The 25,651-nt window shown below is 42.6% G+C and overlaps 1 long non-coding RNA gene across 1 annotated transcript in view; it reads left to right on the top strand.

Annotated features, from left to right (window-relative positions):
* The first annotated feature begins 2,787 nt into the window (after positions 1 to 2,787).
* The window catches only part of LOC120638091, a 62,939-nt gene continuing 40,075 nt past the window's right edge, over positions 2,788 to 25,651 (top strand). Inside the window, exon 1 of the long non-coding RNA XR_005659572.1 lies at positions 2,788 to 2,871. This is a non-coding gene — a long non-coding RNA (uncharacterized LOC120638091). The remainder of the gene's footprint in view (positions 2,872 to 25,651) is intronic.

Genomic DNA, 25,651 nt, shown 5'->3' with positions numbered 1-25,651 from the left:
AGCTAATTATATTGTGGGTAACCTTGTACTTAAAATCTGCATAAGAAGTGTTTATGGCACTATAATCTAAGCACATTAGATGTTACCACCCCTAAAAGAGGAGGAAAAAACAGCTGAATGTAAGATTAAACCAGCTTGAAAGGATAGTGAGACCTAGTTCCTATTTAACAAGTTACTGGTTAATCAACCAAGTGGATGACCTGAAAAATACACTATCATGCAGTCAGTAGAATTTATTGAATGTTTAACTCTGTAGAGACCACTGTACTAAGTGCTTGGAAGTCTGCAATAATAATAATGTTGGTATTTGTTAAGTGCTTACTATGTGCAGAGCACTGTTCTAAGCACTGGGGGGAGATACAGGGTCATCAGGTTGTCCCACATGAGGCTCCCAGTCTTCATCCCCATTTTACAGATGAGATCACTGAGGCACAGAGAAGTGACTTGCCCACAGTCACACAGCTGACAAGTGGCAGAGCTGGGAATCGAACCCATGACCTCTGACTCTCAAGCCCAAGCTCTTTCCACTGAGCCATGCTGCTTTGCAATGCAATACGGGTGACATACCTGATCCCTACCTTTGAAGGTTTTGCAATCTAGTGTACTAGTAGAGAAGCAGCGTGGCTTAGTGGAAAGAGCACAGGCTTGGGAGTCAGAGGTCGTGGGTTCTAATCCCAACTCTGCTACGCAATCTAGTGTACTAGTAGAGAAGCAGCGTGGCTTAGTTGAAAGAGCATGGTCTTGGGAGTCAGAGGTCATGGGTTCTAATCCCGGCTCTGCCACTTGTCGGCTGTGTGACCTTGGGCAAGTCACTTCACTTCTCTGTGCCTCAGTTACCTCATCTGTAAAAATAGGGATTAAAAAATGTGAGCCCAACGTGGCACAATCTGAGTACCCTGTATCTACCCCAGTGTTCAGAAAAGTGCTCAGCACATAGTAAGCACTTAACACATACCATAATTATTATTAATATTAATACTTCAATTTAGTGTACTATAGTATTAACATTCAGGATGGAATTTAGCCATATCTTGGTCCATCCATTTAGTAATGGCATGCTTAGCCCCTGCTCCATCAAGCCTAAGCAGTAAAGCAAAGATTGGGCCAGTTCTTTCGTGTGAACAGTACTAGAAAATCAGACGTGCACTTTCCTGCTTACAGAGACGATTTCTGCTGTCAATTTAGGTTTGTATTTCCACCCCCGTAGAAGAATATTGCCTCTCAAACTCCTACAGAAGGTTGAGACCCAATTTGGAAGCCCAAAGGGAAAGTTCTCCCATTACCCTTCCTCAAGCCTGAAGGAATGAAAACTGCTAATGAAATCAAAAAATCATTACTAATCAATCAGCCTATAAAGCAAAATGAAAGGTATCCTTTAGAAAGGAAGCCAGAATGGGTGGTTGAGAGACTAATGGGCACACCAGGAGTTATTCCAGAGAAACAGAATAATTCCTCTAAAAGGAAGAGGAGGCGGAAGAGGAGAAGAAGGAGGAGGAGGAGAAGGAGGACAAAGAGGAGAGTGAGGAGAAAGAAGAGGAGGAGTAATCGTATTTATTATGCATTCCTGTATGCGGAGCAATATACCAATTCACAGGTGGGAATTGGACACAGTCTCTGCATCTTGGAGGGGGCAGACGGTCTCAAAAGAGCATAAATGTGCATATTTCTGCCAAAGAATTGCTTCTTACAAAGGCTAGTTGGTCCACCTCTATTCCATATCAGTGACCAGCGTGCTAGAATGATTCCTTCTGGGTGAGCATCTTCTCTCTCCCATTGCCACATACTTCCTTCCTTCTGGATCACTCATATTCCACAGCTGGGGGGTTAAGGCACTGATATTGATTCCATTTGAATGCTTCAGTGGAGCTCTAAATCAGTCCATCAGTAGTCTATATTGAACATCTATGATTCATTCAATCATATTTATTGAGTGCTTACTGTGTGCAGAACACCTTACTAAGCGCTTGGAAAGTAGAATTCACAAACAGATAGAGACAATCCCTATGTGACAACGGGCTCACGGTCTACACGACTCAGACTGTACTGAGAAACAGCATGGCCTAGAGGAAACAGCTTGGAACTGGGAGGCAGAGGATTTTAAGTACTTGCTATTTACCTCACCCTCAGCCCCACCGCTCTTACATAGAGATCTGTAATTTATTTGTTTACATTAATGCCTGTCTTCCCCTCTAGACTATCAACTCACTGTGGGGCACAGTATGTGTCTACCAACTCCATACTGTACTCTTCCAAGGACTTAGTACGCTGTTTCACCCACAGTAAACACTCAAATAACATTTAGCGATTGATTGACCTGAGTTCTAATCTCAGGTCTGCGATTTGCTAGCTGTATGACATTAGACAACTTACTTAACTTCTTTGTGCCTCAGTTTCCTCATTTGTAAAATGGGAATTAAATATTTGTTCTCCTTCCCTGTAAGAGTCTGAGCCCCAAGTGGGATAGGGATTGGGTCCAACCCGACTATCTTGTATCTAACGAAGGGTGAGTACAGTGCTTGGGACAGAGTAAACACTACAATTATTATTATTGTTACCATTATTAGTAAACAAGGACCTTGAGCTCAATTAGTGTATGGTGTTAAGAGGAAGAGCTAAACGGGATGATAAAAATAATAGAAAAGGGGAACAATAAAAGTATGTAAATCAGTCAATTGATTATATTTAAGTACAAATTATGATTTTGTTCTCAGGTTACACAATGACTCTTGGATACTGGACACATTTCAGCGCATCCACAGTGATGAAAACATGTTCTTCATGCCACATGATCTAGAGGTCTCCAATCAGGAGTTAAGCTACATAGTGAAAAAGGCTGAACAATGGAGAGGAATCAATGGTGAAAGAAGAAAGGTGAGTGGGAGATGGACTTCATGAGGGCCTTTCCTTTTCGTCAATAGAGGTATGTTTTCTCGTGTTTAATTAGATGATGTTATGGCAAGAAATTATGGTTTGTAAGAATGGGTGTTAATGTGTTACGAATGCAAACGCCAGAGAGAAGTCTCATTGCTGTCGATGTCTGGGACCACATAAATAATCATCCGTCTTGTCTTTTGCTGTGGAGTCATCTCCGACCCATAGTGACGCCATGGACACATCTCTCCCAGAATGCCCCAACTCCAACTGCAATCGTTCTGGTAGTGGATCCATAGAGTTTTCTTGGTAAAAATAACGAAGCGATTTACCACTGCCTTCTTTGGTGCGGATCTATATATGTAGTCCTTAAGTTTCAGGCCCAATACAAAACTTCATTTGCAGCGGGTGCCTACTATTTAGTCAGGCCTAACAAAATGCTGTCCCCACATCACCAATTTTACATCTACATAATTCAATTTGTGATGCTCCCAACGTATTCATAGCAAGGGTAAATGGTTTAAGAAAAAAATCAAAACAAGTGAAATGAAAAAAAAAAGAACTGTGATATTGTAGCCCCTGCACATTTTGTATATCAACTACAGTGCATGAGGAATTGTGGTGAAATATAAACTCAGTAAATGCATGGTGGTTGAATTTTGTAAGTGTGAATGTGTATATGTCTTTTATTGGAGATTACTTTCGATACAGAAAACTTCTGTTTTCTTTCCCTTAAGAAGCAGCACTGGGTACACCAAAAAAGCGTGTATTAACTGTATCATCAGATGGAGCTTGGCAGAGGAGGGTTGGAATATATCCTTTTTTTTCCCATTAGAACAACTGTAATTGAATTTCAAATGCGCTAATAACGAGTCCTCTTCAGAACACGCTTGCCGACATTAGAAAAGAATTACTTGTATCGTTAATGGATGGGTGGATGAGTTGAATTGATGTAAATATGCATATTTATCCATTCTATTTCTTCATTTTATCCACAGCCCATAGAGTAAAATGTTCATTAGTGTGTAACCTGCCTTATCACTCAGTGGTATTTGGACCTAACCCCAGTCATTATTGATTGGCTGCACCGGTTGTATAGGAAAAGAGTTAAAAATCAATTTGCAATTCCTGGTAGCGGTCACCTCCACAGATATAGAAATGTGGATCTTAATTTCATCAACATCACCATTATCACCTCATCATCATCCTCAATATCCTCCTCCTCACTACCATAGTCTAAAACAGAAGCAGTACCACGTCCTGCTCTAAGCAATGGATTTTATGAAATCCTTGGGGAAAATACAGTAGAAATCAAAGTTATGGTCCCTGCCCTCAGTGAGTTAACAGTTCACCGGGGGAGACGAGTGAGCGTGTATTTCCAAATCCACAAAAGGTAAGTGAGAAAGAGTATCGATCCAAATGAAGAAAAGCAGACAGAGGTAATGCAGTGCATAATTAAATAGATAAATATAGTTGTTCTTCAACTTCTTGACTCTACTGTAATCTCCCAAGCACTTAGTACAGTGGTCAGCGAGGCGTAGGTGCTCAATACATACTATTGATAGAATGATTGGTTCATATCCCTGATGTGAAATTTACCTATGTGGACAAATGAAGCTGGAAAGACCACATGGGAAGGCCTGGCGTAGTGATAAGAGCACGTGTCTGGGGGTCAGAAGTTCATGGCTTCTAATCCCGTCTCTGCCACTTGTCTGCTGTGTGACCTTGGGCAAGTCACTTCTCTGTGCCTCAGTTACCTCATCTGTAAAACGGGGATGGAGACAGTGAGCCCCACACGGGACACAGGGACTTTGTCCAACGAAATTTGCTTCTTTCCATCCCAGCACTTAGTACAGTGCCTGGTACCTAGTAAATGTTTAACAGATATCATTATTATTATCATCCTTATTATTATTATGAAACATTTCAAGGCATTTCAGAGCATGGGTCTGTCACCTTGGGCCCAGAAGACGTATTTGGCTCTTCTTGAAGGCACGAGCTGGGGAAAGGAAGTCAGACGTTTAAAACCACCGTCCAGGGAATCCAGCTAAGGGGGGAGCCCCTTCCATGGACTCTGCCCCTGCTCTGCTAACCGCCACTGCTATCTACCTAAACCCCCAGAGAAGATGGTGAGTTAGCTGGATTCTGTCTTGTCCATCACCATGGAGAGAAGAGGAGGATGTGAAATCAGAAACAGTCAGCCTTCCTAGGGCCTTCCAATGGACCAGGCATAATAATGATGATGATAATAGCAATAATAATAATAATAATAATAATAATAATAAAAAACATAGTATGTTTAAGCACTTTTTATTTGGCAAACACTGTGCTGAGCATGGGGGGTAGATACAAATAATCAGAGAGAGACAGTGTCTGACCCACAAGAGGCTGCCAGTTTAAGGGGAAGGGGGAATTGGTAATCAATGCCCCTTTTATAATAAGGAAACTGAGACTCAGGGAGGTGAAGTGACATGCCCAAGGTCACCCACCAGGAAGTGGCAGAGTTGAGATTCGAACCCAGATTTTCCACTCTTTCCAGTAGGCCGGGCTGCATCTCTGGCAAGGTGATGGCCCGGTGACGAGTGTAATTGGTTAACGTAGATGCATCCCTTTCATTATGTAAAGCTTTCATAGTAAATATGAGATTTTTCTGTGGTCAAGTAAGTACTCCTGTCGGCTCTTCTTTCGTCATCTCCCATAAATCTCTATCTGTAAATATTCGAGTATATGAAATGCTCTGATTATTGGTGTATCAATCAGAAGGCTGAGTGACAGTTATTTTCAATAATATTCTCAGTCAGTCATTCAGCAGTATTTATTTGAGAGCCTGCTGTGTGTGTGAGGCTCTGCATTAGGTGCTGAGTGAGTGTTAAATTCTAAAATGGAAATTTATAAAGCAAGGGGATCTGTTGAATTCCAAAGTGGATATTGTTTTTGTATTTCTAACTCTCTGTGAAATGTTGAGCGTTTCCCTCCACTTGCAGAAAGAAAGTTATTTGAAATAAAAATTGCCACCACACACAGGCTATTAAGGCCCTTCTACTCTTTGTTCTGATAACATTCATCATTATTTTTCAGTAAGAAATTCTTTCTCTCTGGGCAAAAATCAAATGTAGCATTTTTTCCACTTACTTCCCGGTAGAATAAAATGGGAGTTCCCTGTTTGCGCTTTGCTTCGATCCTCACAATTCTAAACTTGCTAACGAGTAAGACTCAGATCACAGACTGTAGACACATCCTTTATGCATTCATTCGTATTTATTAAGCCCTTACTGTTTGCAGAGCACTGTTCTAAGCACTTGAGAAAGTACAATACAACAATAGACGGTAACATTCCCTGCCCACAATGAGCTCACAGTCTAGAGACTGTAAACTCATAATAATAATATTAATAATGATGGTATTCGTTAAGCACTTACTATGTGCCAAGCACTGTTCTACGTGCTGGAGTAGATACCAAGTGAGCGGGTTTTCCCACATGGGGCTCACAGTCTTAATCCCCATTTTACAGATGAGGTTACTGAGGAACAGAGAAGTTAAGTGACTTGCCCAAAGTCACACAGCGGACAAGTGGCAGAGTTGGGATTAGAACCCACGTCCTCTGACTCCCAAGCCCGGGCTCTTCCGTGTGTCTATCAGTACTGTAGTATGGTACTCACTCAAATGCTGTTAGTACTGTTTCTTCACAGAGTAAGTGCTCATAAATACATCGATCGATCGATTGATTAATCATTGTTGTTCAGGGAGATGACACTTCGGTCTGGCTGGGAGAATTAACTCCAATTACTTTTCCAAGGCATGTCATTATTTCAGTTTCTTTGTACACATAGTAATTTAAATAAAGGCTTTGGAGAAACATTCCAACTTTAAACGTTTTCAAAGACAAATCAATTTCGAGATCGGCTCATTCAAAAGAGTCATGAAATAATAATTCCTCTGCATCTGTCTAGGAATAAGATGTCTGAAGGACATACCCCATCCTTTAAGAAGGCTGTAGCTTAAGATACGATCCTCTGTTGAAGATCCAGATCTAGACAATTCAAACTAAAGGTGTGGCCTATTTTCTGTTTTATAAGCTGACAAAACAATCAATCAACTGTTATTTATTCAATCGTATTTATTGAGCGCTTATTATGTGCAGATCATGGGTGGGGGAATATATCAACCAACTCCGTTATATAATTATATCATACTCTCCCAAGCGTTTAGTACAGTCCTCTGCACACAGTAAGCACTCATTAAATATGATTGATAGTACTAAGCACTCGGGAAACAGGGTTGCTGAGTGTGAACCTGAATTCACAGTGAAGAATCCATTCGTATAGCAGAATCACAGGCTAGGAGGGAACGGAGTGGACTGTAGCTTTCCAAAACCTAGCATCATTCCTAACAAGGTTGCTATGAAATTGGGATATATGAGGATTGATCACCCGCTCTTCCTAGGTTGCTTTGCTCTGGTTAGAATCCGATGAAGGTACAAACCCAGTTCAAATGTCTCTCCTTTTGATTACGTTTACTTGGGTGACAGGCTCGGATGTCAAAGAGGGCACCACTGCCGAACTATAGAAATCAGAATTTTAAAATTCAGTCACAATTAAATATTTATTTTGTTAATGAGGTGTACATCCTCTTGATTCTATTTATTGCTATTGTTTTTGTCTGTCTGCCTCCCCCGATTAGACTGTAAGCCCATCAATGGGCAGGGATTGTCTCTATCTGTCGCCGAATTGTACATTCCAAGTGCTTAGTACAGTGCTCTGCACCTAGTAAGCGCTCAATACATACTATTGAATGAATGAATAAATGCTGGGCAATTGTATGAATTTTAAAATGCCCGATTACGTATGCCAGAAGATTTAAATAAAAGCATTTCAGGTACATATCCATGAAGCAGTTTGCTTTGGAAAAATTTTATCTGGGCCTTTGCAGTAGTGCCTAACTCTAAACCAAGTGTTTCTCATTTTTATCCTCTGGATTAAAAATTGCCCCATAAATGGACACTTTATAATATGCTTAATTTCCTTTTATTTAAATTGATAAATGCAACAGCATAGAATACATTTAGTATGATGAGAATGTAGGGTTATTGCATTTTATAATTTTTATATTGGTCATGCACACAATCTGTCATTTGTGCAAAGACAGCCAGACGATCATTTCAAAGGATTTTAGCCATTCTTCTGATAAGAGAAAGGTCACTTAGGGTAGTCAGAAAAGACATCACTCTATTAAACTAATTTGCCTACATGCAAATTTTGTCATTTTTACCTCATTAACTATTTATCATAGAGTTAAAAAAATATATTCATGAAGGGGCAGCTCACAGCCTGATGGGGCTGGAACTAATATTTTGCAACTCTAATGATTTTTTGCATCCTTAATTAGATAGCATAAGGTTGATATGATTAGGTCAGGATGTAGTGTTTTTCATTAAAATACATTTTAGAAGCTGTATTCATAATCTGCCCTTGCAATTAAATAATGAGCCTATGAATTTAATATTATCGACCCAATTATTATCCCATGCAAACGTATACCTTTAATAAATTTGTGCCGTAGGACTTTCATTAGCAACAAAAAGAATTATATTTTGAGGTACGGAGAGTGCACGAGCACAGTTAAAACTCATATAATGGTTTAGAGCGTATTGGAAAGCAAGGCTTCGGTAGCCAGACGTCTGATTCGGAGATGTCCTTTACTATTTTTTGAAGACTGATTGGCATCGTAATTATTTTCTTAAAGAAACTGCCACTCTGAGACTCCTACCGTTTGAAGTTGAGGAAAGAAGCTGTTTACAATGGGGTTTTATCAGCGCAAGCCAAGTGGAGCAGTTAGTTGTCTGGCGTATTCCACATCGAAGGCAAGATGGGCAAATTAATAAGCAATGTCCTTAAATCGATGTATATAAAAAGTGTGAAGGATGGCTGTACAGGGAGGCGTCCATGCTAAGGGTGGTGATTTGGTTGAAAGAAAAGCAAGAGAAATGAGAGATGGCGAGGCAAGAAAAGGAAGGGGAGAAAAAGGAGGAAATCAAAGAAAAGAGAATACTCTACCAGAAACACTTCCCCCACCTAATTGCCAGCCGACAGTGGTCCGAACCAGGAGAGATCTTTTGAAATGGGTTGACTGTTGATCCTACTGTGAATACAATTTTGGTGGCAGCAGCCCGACTTTACCTGGTTTTTTCCGGAAACCACTGGCGGCCGCTATTCCGGCCTGTGCGATCGTGGCTCAGGACTCAGGCTCGACTACCCAGTCCTGAGCTGGACCCACTGGGGCAGCCCCTGCTCTTGCCACTGTCTAGGCAGAAATGACTTCCTCTCCTGGCTCCGAACCTTGGGAGAGGTATGAAAGGTCGCTCGCTACCTCATCAAAGACTCCCATCGTGCATCCCACTCTTTTGGTTTTTTTCCTCCTCTTCATCCCCCTCCTCCTCGTCCTCTCTCCCTACCTTCCATTACTTCCTGGAATCATGTTGCCTTCAGGAAGCCTTCCCTGACTGATTCTCTGCATCATCTAAATACTTGGTATGTCAACCCCCAACACCCACTTTCACAGCCCCGGTGCATGTATGTGCCTATCTTTAACTTTGGTAATTCCTTCTCTCTGTAATTTATTTATTCATTCATTTCATTCAGTAGCATTTATTGAGCGCTTACTATGTGCAGAGCACTGTACTAAGCGCTTGGAATGTACAAATCGGCAACAGATAGAGACAGTCCTGCCCTTTGACGGGCTTACAGTCTGATCGGGGGAGACCAGACAGACAAGAACGATGGCAATAAATAGAGTCAAGGGGAAGAACATCTCACTGAAACAATAGCAAATAAATAGAATCAGGTGATGGACATCTCATTAAACAAATAAATAGGGTGATGAAGATATATTACAGTTTGAGCAGACGAGTACAGTGCTGAGGGGATGGGAGGGGAGGGGGGGAGGGAGAGGAAAGGGGGGGAAAAGAGGGTTAAGCTGTGGAGAGGTGAAGGGGGGGTAGAGGGAGCAGAGGGAAAAGGGGGGAGCTCAGTCTGGGAAGGCTCTTGGAGGAGGTGAGCTTTAAGTAGGGATTTGAAGAGGGGAAGAGAATCAGTTTGGCGGAGGTGAGGAGGGAGGGCGTTCCAGGACCGCGGGAGGATGCGGCCCGGGGGTCGACAGTGGGATAGGCGAGATTGAGGGACGGTGAGGAGGTGGGCGGCGGGGAGCGGAGCTTGCGGGGTGGGCGGTAGAAAGAGAGAAGGGAGGAGAGGTAGGAAGGGCAAGGTGATGGAGAGCCTTGAAGCCTTAGACTGAGAAAGTTTTTGTTTTGTGCGGAGGTGATAGGCAACCACTGGAGGTGTTTAAGAAGGGGAGTGAATGCCAGAGTGTTTCTGCAGGAAGATGAGCGGAGTGAAGAATAGACTGGAGTGGGGAGAGAGAGGAGGAAGGGAGAGCAGAGAGAAGGCTGACACAGTAATCTAGCCGGGATATTACGAGAGCCTGTATTATAGAGACAGGCACTAAAATAAATTAAGATTGTAAACTTCTTGAGGGCAGAGATTCATTCATTCATTCAATAGTATTTATTGAGCGCTTACTACGTGCAGCGCACTGTACTAAGGGCTCGGAATATACAATTCTCTTGGAGTAGAGATCTACTCTACTCAACTTCCAAACACAAAATCGACAGTAAGAGCTGGATAATATTCATGATCGATTGATTGGAGAATTAATAATACAACTTCTAAACCTTAGAACTAGGGCGTAGCAGGGGGTCAGCGGGTTCGACGGATCACAAGAATCAATTCCTAAAATCAAGTCAACCATATTTCAAAACTAAATGCCCACTGCTGTTTTCTTGGTTTGAATACTCCCACAGGAGTGAGGAAACCATAGAGCGAATCCTGTTTTGGACATCCACGAATCCGATTTAGACTGTAACCTGAACTACTATTACTCAGCTACAGCTTGCTGATTCTTTATTGTTGTCTAGACATAGAATTTACCTAAGTAGAGAGTATGAAAAAGACCTCTTTCTGCTCTCTGAGAAGGATGTGCTTTAAGACTCCAATTATTGAGAGTTGCATGGGAATAATGGAGTAAGAGTTGAATAATGTAACTTTATTCTTTAATACTATAGTCTTGAATTTCAGAAAACTTTGTCCCCATTTATTTGCATTCTATGGTTGAAAAGCTTTTGTTCTGTAATGTTTACTATACTTTGTAAATTAATACAGGGAATGACTGGTAAAGATATGGACTTGAGATTTTTTTTCTGGATTTGAGTTTTCATCTCAAAAATAGCTTTAACGCTTTATGATCCATCTTTAAGTGCTTACACCCTTGATTTGGAAATAATTTCTATTTAAAGTGAAGTGCAATCCACGTGGTTTTGATTCATTAACACTTCATTTGTTAGCATCTTCTCTCAAGGGTTAATGAGCAGTCTTTTCATCTTTTTTACAAGCTTATTTTCTTGAGACACAGGAAATCAGGTTCGGCTAGAGGTAAACAAACTTACCCTCACAAAGGTTTGAAAGAGTTCTGTATGTGGTAAAGTAATCCCCTATTAGCTTTGAAATGATTCTATTCTTGCCAGACCGGTGTCCCCTGATTACAGTGCCCTTGTGATTTTCTAAAGTTCTGATGCATTTTCAATTATCCAAGTTAGAAAAATTCAACTCAAGGTTTTATTATTGACAGATTTTTTTCTATTATCTCACTCTAATTTCTCTTCATTTTAAAAGAGCCAACTACTCACATATTAATAAGTCATTAATGATAGGTATTTAATTGCCATCTTATTATTTATTCCTCTTCAATAATGCAGTACCTACTTATCTTTTAATAATTGCATAATGGGAAATGAAACTTAATGTAAAACATTTAAAAATGTCCTTTCCTCTCTTGCTTTTGAGGCACAGTCTATTTCAGCAAGAAATGTGAAAGTCAAAAGCTCTTTCATTTCTCTTTCGAATTTCAGAAACTCAGGTTTCCTACAATCTACTGATCGATTTACCTACATTTTAGCTAAACGGAAGTTCTAATCTTTGTAAATTAAGGGATATTTTGATTTTGCTGGTTTACATAATATTTGTTTGGTTCATTATGATTTCATCGAAAGTTGTCATTTTATGGGTATCGGCGCTGCTTGCCTTTTTAGATAGTCATAGGACAGACTAATGTTTCTGCAGGAAATGTCAGGCAATTAGCCAGGGAACAGGAGAAGACTCATCTCATAGTAGATATTCAGTAATACAGCAAATACTATTTATGACCCTTAGATGATGAGGATGTATAATCTTCAAACAGAGAAAAGAGATTGAAGAGAGAACAGGGATTGAGCAGAGAAGCATCATGGCCTAGTGGAAAGAAACTGTCCTAGGAGTCAGGACACCTGGGTACTAATATAGGCGCTGCCGACTGCCTGTTGTCTGACCTTGAACAAGTCCCTTAAATTACCTCAGCCCAGTCTTAGCTTTCTCCTCTGTAAAATGGGGATTAAAAACTTGTTCTCTCTCTACCCTTAGACTGTGTGATCCTACATTATATGTACCACAGTGCTGGGCAGGTAATAAATGCTTAATAAATATCACAATTATCGTGATGATTATGAAGGTCCCTATCATTCATTCATTCAATCATATTTATTGAGAGCTTACTATGTGCAGAGCACTGTACTAAGCGCTTGGAATGTACAGTTGGGCAACAGATAGAGATAATACCTGCCCATTGACGGGTTTACAGTCTAACTGGGGCAAATAATAATAATGTTGGTATTTGTTAAGCGCTTACTATGCACACAGCACTGTTCTAAGCGCTGGGGGAGATACAGGGTAATCAGGTTGTCCCACGTGAGGCTCACAGTTAATCCCCATTGTACAGAATGGAATTTATTAAGCGCTTACTGTGTTTAGAGTCTGTGCTAAGTACTTTGGAGAGTATAGTACAACAGAGTTGGTAGACATATTCCCCGCCCTTAAAGAGCTTAAAGTCTCCAGGGGGGAAAGAGACCACCTTGTCACTTTCACTTGACCGCTAGACAGTATCCAGGAATGTTACATGCTTGACTTTGGTGTTCCAAGCCAGAAACAGCAGTATCCTGAACTCACTTTGGCCGTAAGTGGATCCTTCTAAAAAACCTAGGTGCCTTCTCAATGGGGCATTACCCACGTTACTCTTGGTCGCACTCTGAACCACGGGAGGAAAACAACCGGCCGGGATGAGATCGTTAATGGTGCTATGCAAACCACTCTCACTATAATAATAATAATAACAGTGCTGGTATTTAAGAGCTCTGGCGTAGATACAGGGTAATCAGGTTGTCCCACATGAGGCTCGCAGTCTTAATCCCCATTTTACAGATGAGGGAACTGAGGCACAGAGAAGTGAAGTGACTTAACCACAGTCACACAGCTGTCAAATGGCAGAGCAGGAATTCGAACCCATGACCTCTTGACTCCCAAGCCCGGGCTCTTCCACTGAGTCACTCTGCTTCTCTGAGCCACGCTCTAGAAGAGTTGACTTTATTTTCAACGGATGATGCTCCACAGAGTAATCACAATGGGCTAATATGAGCCTGCCCTTCCCAAGATCGCCTACAACCTCCTTGACAAATCTAGGAGGCTTTCCTCTCTTCTGATCATCCTTGGTCTCTTGGCTATTTTCAACAGTGAGGCCACTCCTTACCCCTGGAAACTCTATCCAACTTAGGTTTTTCTGGCAGTTTTCTTTCGGGATATACTTCACTAACCCCAAGCTTTCCCCAGCTCTGCAAGCTCATGTTTCCTCCTGCCTCCAAGATAGCACCATGAGAATGTCCTACCAGCACCTCAAGTTCAATATGTCTGATACTGAACTCCTCATCCTCCCTCCCAAATCTTCTCCTACCTAACTTTCCCTTCACCATTGACAAGACCACGATCCTCTCTGTCTCTCTATCCTGTAAACGTGGCATTTTTCCCAGTTTCTCGATGTCCATATGAACTGGACCCTATTGATTTTTGCCTCCACAGCATTTCCAGAATCAGCCCTTTCCTCTCCATCCAAATCATCACCCTCCTTCCTTACTATCACTCAACTCCCCTGGCAACCTTTTTTTTACCATTACAGTGGTAGTTAATCACTCAATCAGTCAAACAATCTTATTTAATGAAAATTTAGTTTATGAAAAGTGTTTGGGAGAGTCCAGGAGCTTCCAATCTAGCAGGGAAAACAGGCATTCAAATACATTACAGGTAGGGTGCCGCAATCAAGTATAAAGATCCGCTCAGCTACCCTTTTTTCCCCTGCCTTTCGTTGGCATCATTCACAAGTAAGGTTAAAAGGAGAGGTGATGAGGAGAGGTTAAATTGAGGGTCCATTGTCCATCACCAACAACAGAGAGGGACCTCAGGAATGCAAACACCTTGATTAGGCAAGAAGGAGAGAGGGTGTTTTTTTTTTAAGAAAAACACTGCAGCACAACATCAAACAGTTATTTGAAGGCCCTCGACTCCAACGTCCTTGTTCTCTAAGAAAATTTCCAACAGCTTCAATTGGAGAAAGAGAGTATTGAGAGTGAGGGGGAAAAGATCAGTGGTTTCCCTACATCTGTAGAGGGGAAGGGCTTGAACATTAATTGAAAGAAGCCCATTAGATGTAGGGGACCAGTCAGTTAGTGAGTTAGCGGGGTCTGCTCCTGTGGATTTTCCTTGTCTCCTAGTGGCAGAGAACGTCCCTTCCATGTCCTCCTTTCAGCAGTCTAGCAACTAAAAGAACAGCTAGTGTGTTGGGCCCCAAAGGCATCAGAATGAAAGGTGAAAGTAGGGATGAGGAGAGAATGAATTTGACGACTAGTACCTATCAATCAGTGGTATTTATTGAGCATTAGTAGTGTTAAGTTTGGGGAAGTGTAAAATAAAATAGATAGGCATGATCCCTGACATCAAAGACCTTACAATCTAGTTAGGGAGACAGACATTAATAAGTTACAGACCGAGGAAGCAGCGGAGTATAAGGGTATGAACAGAAATGCCGTGATGTTGGGAGTGGAGTGAGTGTCGAATTCCTTAATGGGAATGGATCCAACTTCCTAGGTGATACAGAAGGGAGGGTAAATAAGGTGGAGAGATGGGAGGTTAGTCAGTTAAGGCTTCTTGGAGGAGATATGATGATTTTAGTAGAGCTTTGAAGATGGGGAGAGTGGTAGTCTGCAGGATCTAAATGGGGAAGGAATGCCAGGCAAGCGGAAAGATGTGGGCAAGGAGTAGGGGTTGAGAGCGATGAGAATGAGGCTCAGTAACAACGGCTAAAATGTGATTTGGGCCTGAATTATCCAGATAATTTATCAGCACAGACTAATCTGCTACTGGAGGCTGTCGTAAGCTTCCCGGGGTCAAAAGGCTGAGATGAGATCGAGGTACGGTAAGTCTTAGAGGAGCTAAGTGCTTCTTAAAGAAACAGGTCTCATTTGGTGCACTTAGAACTGGGAGAAGGAAAGTTAAAAAGGCCCAGTGTACATATGACTTGGCCAAATTTACATCCTTGGAGTGCCTTGTCGCGGTAAAAAATGGAAAGAAGCTTTAGAAAATGATGATGGATACATCTAAAGGGTGGCGTTCTTTCAAAAGACAGGCTCTATTACATGAAAACATCCACACCATGACATTGCTTATTCACACCAAAAATTAACAATAGGCTTGGAACAACTGTTCCTAATGCATTATCCTTCCCAGAGAAATTAAAGGGAAGTTCTTGGTGTTGTGCAAGTTCTTGGTGGAAGGAGGGAAGGCTAAAACACACTCAAAGGTACAGACTTTTAAGGAGGTCTTGAGGAATAAGCCAAAGGCACTTTTAGAATTCATAATGGTATTTGTGAAGTGCTTTCTACATGTTAAGCGCTGTGTGAAGTGGCGAGCGCTCAATAAGTACAATTGATAGTGGAATCTTACTAAGGCCTGTCTTCAAGCACTAGAGAAACAGTGTGGCCTAGTGGGTAGAGCAAGGGCCTGGGAATCAGAAGGTCACGGTTTCTAACGCCGGCTCTGTCACTCGTCTACTCTGTGACCGTGGACAAATCACTTCACTTCTGTGGGCCTCAGTTACCTCATCTGGAACACGGGGGTTGAGACTATGAATCCCGTGAGGGACAGGAACTGTGTCTCACCCGATTTGCTTCTATCCCATTCCAGTGCTTAATACAGCACCCGGCACATAGTAAGCCCTTAACTACTATTATAGTTATTATTAATAGATACAATATAAGCCGATCAGACATAGACATTGAGAAGCAGCGGGGCTCAGTGGAAAGAGCATGGGCTTGGGAGCCAGAGGTCATGGGTTCGAATCCCGGCTCTGCCACTTGTCAGCTGTGTGACTGTGGGCAAGTCACTTCACTTCTCTGGGCCTCAGTTCCCTCATCTGTAAAATGGGGATGAAGACTGTGAGCCTCAGGTGGGGCAACCTGATGACCCTGTATCTCCCCCCAGCACTTAACAGTGCTCTGCACATAATAAGCACTTAACAAAACCACCAACATATTATTATAGTACCTGTCCCACTTGGGGTCTCAGTCTAAGGGAAGGAAAAAACAGCTTGCTTATCTCATTTTTACAGATGAGAAACTTGAGAAATGACTTGCCCACTGTCCCACAGCAAGCAAATGACAGAGCAGGGATGACAACCCAGGGGTCCCGATTCCTAGTCCCATACTCTTTTTTATTAGGCCCTGCTGCTTTTCTACAAAGTTGTGTTGCTGGTCTACGAGGCCACACCACATCTTACTTCTGCCAAGTAGAGAAGCAGTGTGGTCCTAGTGGACAGAACATGGGCCTGGGAGTCAGTTCTAATCCCAGTTCCTCCACTTGTCTGCTGTGTGACCTTGGGCAAATCACTTCACTTCTCTGTGCCTCAGTTACCTCGTCTGTAAAATGGGGATTAAGACTGTGCATCCCATGTGAGACATGGACTGGGTTCAACTTGATTAGCTTGTATCTACCCCATTGCTTAGCACAGTGACTGGCACACAGGAAGTGCATAGCAAATACCATAAAAAAAAAAAGAGCATGAAAATAACCGAGAGAAAAGACAGGCCAGCAGAAAAGAGACCTGATTTGATTCTGGAGAGGAGAAATGAGAAATATCCCAACAGCTTTATAGGAAAAGCAGCCAAAGGACCAGCTTGGAAAACAGGAATTTGCCGTAGATGGTAGTGCCCCTCACCCACGGGCATCATCCCTGCCAACTGTCCAGCAGGAGAAGTCACAGCAGTTTAGTTATGTTTTAGGACCTAATAGAGGCAGAAGCTTAAACTACCATTACTGAACACTGCCAACTAGCACAGTCCTGAATTTCCATTCGGACAACGGGAAGGTTGCGCAAAGCCAGCCAATCCCCTTCCCGTTCCAGAAAGAAACAGAAAATGGATGCTTCCTTTTTATTTGGGCAAATTCAGTTGCTCACATCCACGTTTCCTGGGGGGTGAAAATGCTTTATGAATGAAAGGGATGTCACACCGAAGCTGTTGCCCGGCCACTGTGACTGTGAATCAAGCAGTCAGTCCATCAATCATATTTATTGAGTGCTTACTCTGTGCAGAGCACTCTACTAAGCGCTTGGGAGGGTACTCCACAACATTGAACAGACATAATCCTTGCCCACAGCGAGTTTACAATCTAGAGGGGAAGACAGACATTAATAATCCTGGGGATAAATTCACTGCAGTGTCCTATTTGAGCTAAGGCAGTCCTCGTGTGTTTTAGAAAATCAACCCAATCCTTGCCCCATACAGTTTGGGAAGACTTGCATGATTTAATATATGCGTTTGTTTACTTCAGGCATAAAGAACCAAACAAAGGCTACTTCATGATCCCAGTTTAAAAACTGTTCTTAGAGCTATGGAGTCAAGTTCTGGTTATATCCCGGCTAGACTACTGTGTCAGCCTTCTCTCTGACCTCCCTTCCTCCTCTCTCGCCCCGCTCCGGTCTATTCTTCACTCCGCTGCCCGGCTCATCTTCCTGCAGAAACGATCTGGGCATGTCACTCCCCTTCTTAAACAACTCCAGTGGTTGCCTATCGACCTCCGCTCCAAACAAAAACTCCTCACTCTAGGCTTCAAGGCTCTCCATCACCTTGCCCCTTCCTACCTCTCCTCCCTTCTCTCTTTCTACCGCCCACCCCGCACGCTCCGCTCCTCTGCCGCTCACCTCCTCGCCGTCCCTCGGTCTCGCCTATCCCGCCGTCGACCCCTGGGTCACGTCCTCCCGCGGTCCTGGAACGCCCTCCCTCCTCACCTCCGCCAAACTGATTCTCTTTCCCTCTTCAAAACCTTACTTAAAAATCACCTCCTCCAAGAGGCCTTCCCAGACTGAGCTCCTCTTCCCCCTCTACTCCCTCTGCCATCCCCCCTTTACCTCTCCGCAGCTAAAGCCTCATTTTCCCCTTTTCCCTCTGCTCCTCCACCTCTCCCTTCCCATCCCCACAGCACTGTACCCGTCCGCTCAACTGTATATATTTTCGTTACCCTATTTATTTTGTTAATGAATTGTACATCGCCTCGATTCTATTTAGTTGCCATTGTTTTTACGAGATGTTCTTCCCCTTGATGCTGTTTAGTGCCATTGTTCTTGTCTGTCCGTCTCCCCCGATTAGACTGTAAGCCCGTCAAACGGCAGGGACTGTCTCTATCTGTTGCCGACTTGTTCATCCCAAGCGCTTAGTACAGTGCTCTGCACATAGTAAGCGCTCAATAAATACTATTGAATGAATGAATGAATTCAGTTCCTAGGTTTGGAATTCACAAGAAAAAAGAGCATTAGCAGTTATTAGTAATGCTGCTTTCAGGTCCGCTTGATATCTGTCGTCGCATGACGTCAAGTCATGCAAACGGAAGTAGCGTGGCGTCCCGTCTATGACACTGATACATTTCCAAGGCCCCCAGTCTACCAGCTGCTACTTTAGGTTGATGGGAAATACTCGCGGCAGTTGTGACAGAAAAACATTCCTGGCTAGATTTTGATATATACAACGTCCTAAAAATACACAAAACAGTTGAAATTTTGTCATGAACACAATAATTCTGGAAAGGCGGTGATGCAGATGGACCTAATTAATTGTCTGCCTTCACCTCGCCCCCCCCCCATTATTATACCTGGAAGGGTGGTGGTAATTTCTACAATACTTTAGGAGATATGCAAACTGTTTTGCCAGAGAGTCCAGACAGTGATGGAGGAGCTGGGCTTTAAACTGTAATTTTTACAGCCTTTCTGGAGGAGCCTCATTGACATGTGCTAATGACACTTGATTGGCCTCAAGATGTTTTCACCACAGTGCTCCATAAGTGCCACATCGGGCTCTGTTCAGTCAAATAGTTTTTCTCCGGCATCAAGATAATTTGTGACCACAGGCAAACTTGGGAAAATCCAAGGTGCTTTACAAACAATTCACCGGGGTAAAGCTGTCATTGGCCGGCTGGCGTGTATTAGTGGAATAACGAAGAACAAGCACTTTTTGTCAGGCCTTGTGCAACAGTCATTTTCACTTCTTCCTGGCAGGGCACATCACACATTCCACCCTATGTTATCTGATTTACATTATAATTTGATTCCTACACATCCTATCCACAGAGATTAATTAATAATAGATTTGAAGTTTGCAGGGGAAAACATGATAATTAGATGTCTTGGAATAGCAACGTCCTGACACCGTGGGTTCCTTACGCTTTACCTGTCAAGAGGCTTTATTGTCCTTTAAGCCCTCCGGTGTTAGTAACTAAGGCGAATCTCTGCAGGCAACTAAACGACTCCATATCCTGGACGTTGACCAAGTAGGCCCACTCCCTTTCCAAAGGATGTAGAGTCCTTTCTCCAAGGAGCATTCTGGGTAACGAAGGCTGTTTTTATCTAGATCTACGCAGAGTCTCTTCCTCTCGTCTCGTATCGTATTCTCCCATGAACTTAGTAGACAATACCGTTAATGGATCGATTGATTGATGTAGGGGCTACAACTAGAATAATCAAAAGAAGTTTGTAAATATATAGCCAAACATTTATATACACCGTGAACTAAAGATACACCAACCAAATTTTGATTAGACTGTAAGCCCGTCAATGGGCAGGGATTGTCTCTATCTGTTGCCGAATTGTACATTCCAAGTGCTTAGTACAGTGCTCTGCACATAGTAAGTGCTCAATAAATACTATTGAATGAATGAATATGTCAGAGAGCCACCATAATCATAATTGTGGCATTTGTTAAGTGCTTACTGTGTGCCAGGCCCCGTAGTAAGGGCTGAGGTGGATACAAGCAAATCGGGTTGGGCACAGGCCCTGCCCCACAAGGGACTCACGGTCTTAATCCCCCATTTTACGGATGAGGTAACTGAGGCCCAGAGAAGGGAAATGACGTGCCCAAAATCTCACGGCAGACAAGTGGCAGAGCTGGGATTAGAACTCATGACCTTCTGACTCCCAGGGCTGTGCTCTATCCACTACAGCACGCCTTATGCCCTTCAAAGGTGGGAGGACAGTCTAGCGGCATGGGAGGGTGGTGAGCCGGTTTGCTCTTCTCCCCCCTTTCCCTGTGCTCCTCCCCCTCTCCCGTCCCATCCCCTCGGCACTGTACTCATCCGCGCAACTGTATTTATCCTCATTACCCTATTTATTTTGTTAATGAGATGTACACCACCCTGATTCTATTTATTTGCTATTGTTTAATGAGATATTCTTCCCCTTGACTCTATTAATTGTCATTGTTCTTGTCTGTCTGTCTCCCCCGATTTGACTGTAAGCCCGTCAAAGGGCAGGGACTGTCTCTATCTGTTACTGATTTGTACATTCCAAGTGCTTAGTACAGTGCTCTGCACATAGTAAGCGCTCAATAAATACTATTGAATGAATGAAGGAAGAAAGGAAATGGTGGCAATGATTGGTAGCCGTGAGCAAGAAAACATCTCTGATAGGGCAGATTCCCACCCGTCATGGGCCTGGGCCCCCTGGGTAAGGGAACTCTGCCATCCTCAAGCAGCAGAAAACTCTAGCTCCCCCCTCCTCAGAAGAGAAATCCGTCAATCGGTGGTAGTTATCCTTGCAGATCACTGTACTAAGCTCTTGGGAGGGTGTAATAAATCATGAAGCATCGATGCGTGAGTCCCGCACGAAGAGAAATAGAACCGCAGTTTGGCCACTCTGTTCATGCACACAGTTGCTGAGGTGGGTTGAAATAAAATACATAAGAACAAGGCATTGTTTTGGATGGGAATTGTTTTGGATAGTTTGAGAGGAGGCAGCACGGTCTGGTGGAAAGAGCTGGGCCTGGGAGTCAGAGGACCTGGATTCTTCACTTTGGCCCTGCCACTTGCTTGCTCTATGACCTTAGATGAGTCACTCAACTCCTCTATGCCTCAGTTCCTTTATCTGTAAAATGGAATTGCAATATCCCCTTGATTCATCCCCTTGATTCTATTTATTGCTATTGTTTTTGTCTGTCTGTCTCCCCCCGTTAGACTGTGAGCCCGTCAGTGGGCGGGGACTGTCTCTATCTGTTGCTGATTTGTACATTCCAAGTGCTTAGTACAGTGCTCTGCACATAGTAAGCGCTCAATGAATACTATTGAATGAATGAATATCTGTTTCTCAGATTGTCAGTCCTGTGTGGCACAGGAACCGGGTCCTTTCTGATTATTTTGTGCTAACCCACCTCTTACTACAGAGCTTGACACACAGTAATCTCTTAAATTCCCCAATTATTATTATTTTTGATGGTATCCGTTAAATGCCTGGGAAATCACCATACAGTGGAGTTGCTAAATACGATCTCTGTCCACAAGAAGCTTTTAGTCTAGAGCAGGGAGACTGAGGTGATAAATTGCAGAGTGGGGAAATGGCAGAGTATGAGGATATTTAGTCAAGTGTCGTAGACCTGAGGGTGGGGTGAATATCAAGTGCTTACACTTTAAAAGACCCCTACTGTTCACCTTTACCAATGGACTTGTTAGACTCTGCACTTTTATGTTTTTACGTATTATTTCTTCATCCCTATTATGACTGTGGCCAAACCGTTCCCAACCTTATTTTGAGATTGTGAGCCCCTGTAGGGTCAGGGACTGTGTCTAATTTATCCTCTGTGAATTTTTTTTACCAAAACTTAGTACAGTTCCCAGCACACGGTAAGTGCTTAATAAATACTGTTACTATTTTTACGACTACTACTACTTTATGGTGCCGGTCTGTTTCTCAAGAAAAATTGCCTTATGCTAAAACAAGCCCAGACATTTCATTTAGGTGACTGTCATCTTCTAAATGTTGCTTGACTCCTTAGATTTTTTATCCACCAGTCACTGATCTTCTGTGAGTGAACAGAAATTACAAACCAAATCTACATGAAAAGATCCCTTTAAGGTTTTCTTTGGTACTATCTTTTTTACTATTCTTCTTCTGTTTATTTAATTTCCCCTGGAAATAAATCACTTGATGTTCTACAGACTTGAGGACCCAGCAGTCTAAACCCCCATGCTGTTAAGCAAAGGTTTATAGGCTTGTTATTTTCATTATTGCTTTATAAACGATAGTGTTAGAAACAACATCTAAGAGGACTTTGAGGATTTCAAATGCCTGTGTGTTTTGAAGCTAGGGTCTTAAAAAACTAGTTTTATTTTTATTTTTGGGAAATGGAGGTAAGAAAGAGCGGAAATGCTTTCAAGAGTCATCTTTGGTTTAACCAATGAAACTCCTCTTCAAGCATTATGTCTGGAAAGGGCTAAAATAAATGGGATTGAGAACAACAGACTGATCTATTAAATCACATTTCTGATATAATCAACCTATGAGGGCATTAGCAGTTCTCCCACTAATAATAGCGGTAGTTGTTAAGTGCTTACTATGTGCCGAGCACTGTATGAATCATGAAGATAGATACAATGCAGTGGGACTGGATGCAGTTCCTGTCCTAAAATCTAAGGGGGAGGGAAAACTGGTATTTAGCCCTCATTTTACAGATAAGGAAACTGAGACACAGAGAAGTTAAGTGACTTGCCCAAGGTCACAAAGCAGTCAAGTGTCAGAACTGGGATGAAAACTCTTTTCCTCAGACTTTTGGTTCTGAGTCCTTTCCACAAAGCGATCCTACTTCTCTTACTGTGCTTTTTCTCCTTTTTCACTTTCATCCCTGACTGTAAATTTCTTTCTGCTTCACAGAAAACATTTCCTCTCACTGACCGAAGATCCAAAAAGGGAGATACGGGAGAGGGAAAGTCTCATAGGCTAATCTTTCAGGACAGGATTTAAGGCTATCATGTTCCTTCCCATCTTGATTTTTTTTCTGAATGAATGAATGAATGAAATTTAGAGTTTCCATTTCCAAATAATCTCCATTACATTAGTTTGTGTGTGTTTATCCATCACTTTAATAATGTTCCAACTTTGGTTCCACATACACTCCTAGCTTCCAAGTCATTTTGTATTTTGGCCTCTAATGTGGAAATATTTCACCAGTTTAATTCACAATTTTCTGATCCACTTCGTTCACCTAAGAAGAATTTGTTTTTCCAAAAACAAGAACCCCACCTTCAACATTTTTGTTAGTTTATTTCCTTAAACTCCTTCTCTGGTCATTGTGTCTACCAACTCTATTGTGTTGCTCCAAGTGCTTAGTACAATGTTCTGCACAGACTAAGCACTCAATCAACTCTCTTGATTGACTCCAAAAATTTTGTGCAACATGAGTTGCAAAAATCACATTAATTTAATTCATCAGTGAATCAATCAGAAGTACCGGGCACTTACTGCTTGCAGAGCATTATACTAAGCGTTTGAGAATACCATAGAGTTGATGGTTGGGATCCCTCCTTCTAAGGAATTTACACTTGAATGGGAGAGGTTTATCAGAGAGAGTCTAAATCACAGTGAAGAAGATCTACTGTAGAAAAGTCCCTCTAGATTATATGCTTGCTGTGGCAGGAAACACGTCTACCAGCTCTGTTGTATCGTGCTCCAATCTGTTGGAGAAGCAGCATGGCATAGTGGAGAGGCCACTGGCCTCCAAGTCCAAAAGTCATGCGTTCTGATCCCAGCTCTGCCACTTGTCTGCTGTGAGACCTTGGGCAAGTCACTTCACTTCTCTGTGCCTCAGTTACCTCATCCACACAATGGGGATTGAGACCGTGAGCCCCACATGGGACAGGGACTGTGTCCAACCCGATTTGCTTGCATCCACCCTAGTGCTCAGTATGCTGCCTGGAACGTAGTGCTTAATGAATGTCATGATTATTATACTCTCCCAAGCCTTTAGTACATTGTAAACGCTCAATAAATGCCACCGATTGACCCATTGATTAATCCAGCAGCTCTTCCTCAGAACACTCTCTTTCTCTCTGATGGAAAAATGGGAGAACGGCAGCAGTCAGTCTCATGACGCCTGGAGCCCTGATCCTGGGAGGCTTCCGAAGCGGCCTCTAGAGCCACCACTGGCTAACACCTGGGGCCTTCTGAAGAGCCGCTGATGATTGTGATCCGCCTGGTGTGGGGCCCCTAGTCTGAGCTCTAGAGTCCCACGAGACTTCACACTGTTTACAGCATCAATAAACTCTCTTCTTTTAAAGCAGGTTTATTTAGGCTGCAGGGAACAAATCATGTTTTTATTCTTCTTTGAATATAAACTTTGCTCTGGCCAGACCTCCAGCCTGGAGTTAAATAAGGATCCATGGCATATTAATACAATATCTTATATTAATATTTCATTATGAGATTAAGAAAACCAAATCAGTTTGCTCAATTCTCACATTCTTTTGGATCTGATTGTCAGTGGGCCCAGGTTTCTCCATGAAATTACCAACGTGGAAGCCCTGTTTATGCTGCTTATTCATTCAATTGCATTTCTTGAGCACTTACTGTGTGCAGAGCACTGTACGAAGCGCTTGGGAGAGTACGGTGCGACAATAAACAGACACGATCCCTGCCCACAACGAGCTGACAGTCTAGAGAGGGGGAGGCGGTCTCAGAGAGGACAGAATCAGTTGTGGTATTTGGGAAATTCAGAATTGTGGATAAGATGGGTTAGGAATGAAATAGTTGGTAACACAAGATACCATTCTTCTTGGTGAGCATGGGGATGAACACAAGGCAGTGGTGAAGATTGGGATGGACTAATCTCCAAAGACTGAATATGCCAGAAGGCCACCAAATGGGTTTCTTTTGTCCCTGCTTGGAAACTCTCAGGTGTTCTCATAAAACTGGGATGAGCAAGACCAATCAGTGGATCAGACGATCAATCACATTTATTGAGCGCTTACCGGGTGTAGAACACTGTACTAAGCTTTTGATAGAGTACAGCGTAGCAGAATTGATAGATACGTTCCCTGTCCACGATGAGCTTACGGTCTAGATGGGAAGACAGACATTAATATTAAGAAATCAATTGTGGATAGGTACGTAAGTGCTCTAGGGCTGAGGGAGGGGTGAATAAAGGGTGCAGATCCAAGAGCAAGAAGAATGCAGAAAGGAGTGGGAGAAGAGGAAAGGAGGGCTTTTGTCAGAGAAGACAGGGTGTTTAGCTCAGAAAACTCTACGGAAGACCCCACTGCCTCCTTGGATTGTGCACTTACGGTTGTTGTCGGTGGTAATGGTAGTAGTTGTCATTTCTGTAAAATGGGGATTAATTCCTAAACTTCCTCCTATTCAGACTGCAAGCCCCATGTGGGACAGGCTAAATGTCTAACCTGATTGTCTTGTATTTACTTCAATGCTTAAATAAAGTGCTTGGCCCATAGTAAGTACTTAACAAAAACCACAATTGATATTATAAATTATTAGAGTAAGACTAACAGTAGTA

This window comes from Ornithorhynchus anatinus, chromosome X2 (genome assembly GCF_004115215.2).
Source record: "Ornithorhynchus anatinus isolate Pmale09 chromosome X2, mOrnAna1.pri.v4, whole genome shotgun sequence".
Taxonomy (NCBI): domain Eukaryota; kingdom Metazoa; phylum Chordata; class Mammalia; order Monotremata; family Ornithorhynchidae; genus Ornithorhynchus; species Ornithorhynchus anatinus.
The sequence above is the reverse complement of the archived record's forward strand: the minus strand, read 5'-3'. Positions and strand labels throughout refer to the sequence as shown.